This window comes from Strix aluco, chromosome 3 (assembly GCF_031877795.1).
Source record: "Strix aluco isolate bStrAlu1 chromosome 3, bStrAlu1.hap1, whole genome shotgun sequence".
Taxonomy (NCBI): domain Eukaryota; kingdom Metazoa; phylum Chordata; class Aves; order Strigiformes; family Strigidae; genus Strix; species Strix aluco.
The window spans coordinates 60,434,156-60,440,155 of NC_133933.1; positions in this window are offsets into that span (position 1 = coordinate 60,434,156).

Consider the following 6,000-nt stretch of genomic DNA (forward strand, 5'->3'; position numbering starts at 1 on the left):
ATCTTGGGAGGGGACACAACCAGGACAGCTGACCCGAACTGACCAAAGGGATATTCCATACCATATGACGTCTGCTCAGTATAAAGCTGGGAGAAAGGAGGAAGGGGGTGGGGTCACCCTTGGTCCTCCGAGGCAACCACTACGCGTGTCGGAGCCCTGCTTCCTGAGAAGGCCCGACATCGCCTGTTAACGGGAAGTAGAGAATAAATGTGGAGCCGTGCTTCCTGTGTCATAACGCCCCAAAAGCTGGAGAAATTGGTGTGGCCACAGCAGCGACTTCTGGCCGTTGTCTTCCCTGTTGGGTGAGCTTCCATCCAGCGTGGACAGCGGCTAAAGAGGAAGGAGCAGGACACGGCGCTAGCTTGCGCCAGTGATGTGTGTGCACAGAAGGCACGTGGGAAATAATAAGCTGCTTCGGTGGGCTCTGAAGGGAAAATGTGGGTTCAGTTCTAGATGGCTAGCTGTACCCAGTGCCAGTCTGAGTCACGTCAGGAGGCGATAAGGCAACAGCAGAAATAGGGCCCAGAGCCACAGCGGCTGCTCACTCGGCTCCTGCTCAGGTGCTGCCCCAAGGCAGAGCTCCTGCGAAGGCCTGATGTGTGCCGGGAGCAGCGCCTTTCGGCTGCCGAAAGAGCGGCATGGACGCTGGGTACCGAGGCCAGAAAGAGAGAAGGTCTGTGCCTCTGCAGCTGTGCAGAAGTGACTGTTTGGTAGTTGCTGATAAGCCTGAAAGTCTTCAGAACTAACTGCAGCAAGCCACGGGAAAGGCGTAAACCAGACTTCCGAGCTGGAAGGCAGGAATATGCCAGCCTACCCCAAAAAGCCTTTGGCAGCAAGTCCAGCAGCAGCCGGGCTGCTGAGGCTCTTCTGCTTCCTGGGGTGATAGAGGGGACACCTGCAGTGTGATAGAAAGGAAGCAGAGGGAGCACTGGAATCATTAGCCTTAGCCAGGGTTAAGTTAATACCTTCCAAAAGGTTCTCCAGCATATGTTGGCAGATATACCAGTATATACCACAAATGATAAAAACCGGAGAACACCAGCTAAAACAAATACAAAGGAAAAGAGCCAGCCTGTCTCTATGCAAAAAAGAGAAAGCAAAATGGGGAAATAGAGGAGCACCCACAGTTACCACTGAGCATAATTGGTTATGGAAAGTGTATTTAGATAAAGAGGGATCTCCGAGTCAGTTAAATGCACTGACAATACCTGTTTTACAGCAGTTGGCTGAGTCTGCCTCATTGACCCTTCATGATAGTCCTCTGGGATCCGTATGCAGGGATGGCGGTGACACAGCATGATTTAAGAAAGTAATGACTGAGGCAGAGGATTTTAGGGATGTGAGCTCTGGGATACCCACATTTGTCAGCACTGACCCTAGAGCATGAATATGCAGGAAACCAAGGCTGGGGCTTGATCCGGTGGCTGTCCAAGGGCTGCTACTTGCCCTGCTGAGGATCCACGTGCCGAGGTGATGGTGGCAGTCAATGACCTCTGCTTTACGACATTCCCCATCGACACAGGAGGTGTAGGTGGTAGATAAGGGCACTTACCAAGGACAGCCTTCACTTAGCAAACAATTAGTTTCAACTGTAGGCATTCATGGGCAAGTCACTACCCACCCACTGGCCAGGGCTAAATTAATTCTGTCTAATGGACCAGCAGTACACTCCACCTTACTCGTAGGTCCTCCCGATAGGTGCCTTTTAAGTATAGATTTACTGAAGGGTCAGTCGTGGGTGGATCCATGGGGAAAATAGTAAACAAGGTCAACCACCTCCTTTACCACACAGTTTGCCTCAGATCGATGCACCCCCGTTAGCCTGTTACAAACAGGTGCTGCCTTCGCCCACAGCAAGCTAGCTAGCGCTCCACATTGCAAGTTCCCTCCTGGTGCCACCCATCCCCTTACTGAAATGACAAAACAGGCAAAAGAACAGGGGATCACTGGCAAGTCTCATGCTCCTACAAGTCTCCTGTATGGCCTTGAAAGAAGCCTAATGGCAAAGGGCAACTAACAGCAGATTATGGAGGCCTGACCGTTGCATCCAAACTGCTCACTGCAGCTGGTCCCAGTATAGCTGATACATAGTCAACCCTCTTAATGATGGATGGCAACTATCGATGTGAAAGAAGTGGGTTTTATGATCCCAGCACTGGAGGCAGATAGGATGAGCTTTGCTTTCATCTGACAGAGACTCCAGTATACATTTACCCGCCTATCGCAAGGCTTAAACCATAGTCCCACCGTATGTGTAGCTCATGCTACATCGGCTAAAAAGCTGGAAATGTTAAAATTTCCACAAGAGGTCACTGTGGGGCAGCGCATCGGTGATGTCTTAAGAGGTGACCACTTCGCAGACCTTGTAAACGGGCTACGGACACTTGCTACAACGCACCCACAGTCAACTGGGGTACAGACACCAGAAGAATAGAAACAAGGGCCCAGTCACGAATCCATCATTTGGGGAGTCAGATGGATAGGTGGGAGAAAAACAGACCCCGATGAGGTGCTACAAGAAATCCAGGGGTTACCTCTAACCCAGAATAGGAAAGGAATTATGTGCTGTGCTAAGGACTTTAGCATCTTGGAGGTCACATATCCCAGGATTTCGTATAACAGCCTGACCACTACATAACTTACTAAAGAAAAATGTAATCTGGAAATGGACCCCACAACACAACGAGGCCTCCAGAGCTGTTAAAGAAAACCATAAATGTGATTCAGTCACTGGGAGTCATCCACCCTACGTGGCCCCTCTCACTACAGGCCCAGGTGGGAGAGAAGGGATATTGGCGGGGACTAGAGCAATAGAGGCTGCCTGGATCCATGCAACATCGCATCAGCTTGGGCTTCAAATCAGAGCAGAATTTTGTCTAAGAATGCAGTTATATATAACAATGAGACTACTATTAAAGAATTATGAAAATAAAGCCTAATTTTGAATAGGAAACCAGAGATTATGTCTCTACAGGAAGAGCATGAAGCTGGGCACTAGGGTCATCATGAGGGCACATACACTTCCCCTCTAGTAAAGCCTTCTCAAAATCTGAAAGAGCATGACTGTTTCTTTCCATGGTGAGCATAGAGTGCCTCACTCCCAAAGTTTTTCACACTTCAGTGAATTCTGAAACAGAAAAGATGATAGGTATAGTCTCTCCCTAGACTATTTATTGCACTTGTTTAACTGAGACCTTCATTACCTCCATCTCCGAGAACTGCTTGGGAAAATAAGATGGTCTTGAGAGAGTAAGTTGTCATTAATAAAGCTTTCTTAATTGTCTTCTTTCCGTCAGATGCGCTAAGAGTTCATGTGCCATTTGGAGAGATGCCAATCTTAGAGAACAACTGGCAAAGCTGTGGCAAAGCTTTATCCGCGAGGCTTAATTCAGGGATGCTAACACTTGCTCTTTTGAAGTCTTCACCTTTTGGTCATGGTCATTAAAAAGCAATGCTGGTAATGCTCAGTATAGCTACACGTGTGCTCCATGCAAAGGTCTGCACAACTGACCCAAGATCCCCACAGGTATTTCAACCCCCTCCCCTCACAGGGGGCAGCAAGGACCCCCTCGCCTCCTCCCCTTTCCTACCAGGAGACAGGGACAGAAACAGGAGCATCTCCTGCACACGCTCTCAGGTGAAAGGGAAAACTGAAACTACAATTAGGGAAGGAAAGACAGAGAAAGGAGAAAAACACATTCTGCTTAGCGCTGACACGCTTGAAATACCCGTTTGGTGTCATTCCAGCTGAACAGGCAGTGTCCTGTGCACTCTCCACAGGGGTTGTGGCCTTCTTGACAGGCCCAGTGTGGCTGGCTGCAGCATGAGCCTTTGCCACAGATGGCCCTGTCAGCTGGAGAGGCAGTCCACTCCTGGACCTAGCCGTCTCTTCAGCAGGTGCTTGACCTGCTCTAGTTATACCCTGGAGTCTCTCCTGGGTTTCTGAGTAGCTGGAGCAACTCGTCTGTGTAATCTTAATACATTTCTTACTGCAGGATGACACCAAGAAATGCACCCTCTTGGTCCCATCAGACATTGAAGAAGGATTTTGCCATTCAGCTGGTAGGTTTTAAAGACAAACTGAGGAACTGCCCTCTTCTGTAGTGCTTGCAAGCTGGCACTTCTGCAAAACCGCCTGCTTCACTTCAGAGCAATTCAATGCTATGCAGGAGACAGCTTAAAGCCTGGAATGTTACTCTTTTGCAAATGACTCCTGTCCCTTAAGCTCAGTGGCAGAGACATCAGTGCAAAGTGCAAGTGGTATTGTATCCTTATTTCTTGGTTCTCAGAGACATGTTTAACTGCGTTCCTTGACAGCAATAGGAAATAAATGTGCTCATTTCTCACGTAAGAGTCACCACCGAGGTGTGGCGCTGCAAGTGGGTACCGCTACCAGCAGCTACGTGCCAGAGCAAATAAATCCTCTTGGCAGCAGCCGCTGCACTTGTTTCCTCTCACCGTGCAAAACCTCCGCTCCTGTAAGCACTCCGGAGGAGACCGTCAGCAGGGCATGGCCAGACACAGAGTAAGCCATCACCTCACACTCCCTTGCAGGAGTATCAGAAGCAGGAAAACAGTTTGTATGACAATACAACACTAGGCTGGTTTACCAAGGACTTGTGCCGTGACACAAATAAATGTCTTGAGAACTTTTAATTTCTGTAGGGCGATTTCTTTTTGGAGCAGAAAGCAACTCCTTTAGGAGCAAGAGGATCTATCGCAGTTTCTGAAGGGGAAAAAAGCATCAATACAGCCATCATCTCCAAATGCCTAGTACGCTCTTCTCTTTAAGACACAGATACAAATCCCATGCTAAAAGATTTCTGACCCTCGAGTTAATGAGAACTGAAGGTGGTGCTCCCATTCTCTGGGGCAAGTATACTGCATTTGGTACCACCTTCCCTTGCTCAGCTGCCAAGGGCAAGGGGAAAGCACGAGCCCTGAGAGGAGCACTGCCATCAGAGTGCTGCTACCCCGAGGCTGGCAGGGCAGAAGCCACGTGTTCTCAATCCCGTCCATGAACGACATGGAAAGGCAGAAGCCCCTGCTTCCACTCATGCTCTAAGATGGGGGCATGGTCTGACTGCATAGTGAAAACTGTTGCCATTGCAAGCTGCCCAAGGGACGTATCTGCCCTGCAAAGCTATTGCAGAAACCTCTGTGTTATAAATGCAGAGGCAGAACCAGAATATAGTTTTATAAATTTATTGCAATAAGAACAAGCAAAATAGCGCTTTGGTACACCGAGGAGCCGGAGGGCGGGGCGCCAAGTTCCCCTCCGCACCGACGCACCCTAGGTGGAGCTGTGCCACCCCTTTATAGTCTACCCTCATGCATATTCACAAAATGGGCGTAATTCTCCCAAAAAGTTTCCACCTCCAGGCTGCACAAGCGCAATAGAGTTTCTTGAACCTTCCCCTAGTCCGCACATGCGTAGTAGAGTCTCTCGAACTTTCCCGGGTCTTTCTGGTGTTGCTAGGGGCTTCTGATAGGGGTCCCTCCAGTACTTTTCCACTTGCGCAATAACAGTCCATAGGAGTCTGTGTTTACAGAAAAAAAAAACTCCAAGCAGGGGTATGGTGCTTCTCTCTGATCCTGCCCAGCACGTGAAAAGGGGGTTGAATGATAAGAGGAAAGCCGTTTGCCCAGCACTTTGCATGTTGATTTGAAATTCTGTTGCAGTGGGCTAATTGCTAATAAACATAAATAAATGGATCTCCCCCATCGGAAGCTTGTTTTAGTGGATTTTGGAAGAGAATTGTCAGGAATGTGGTGTCTTTCTGATCCCAGTTTGGCAATTCAAGTGTTTGGATGTTACATTACACAGAAAAATGGGATGTATCTGGGATTCCTTTGCTTAATTAACAGGGCTTGAATGGCAGTATTTTGGGAGTACAGCTGAGTAATAAGACAATGATATGTAATTAAGGTTTGCTGTTCTACCAGAGGAACTTTAAATCTACGCTTCAGGAATAGAGATTTAAGACATGGTTGTTATAA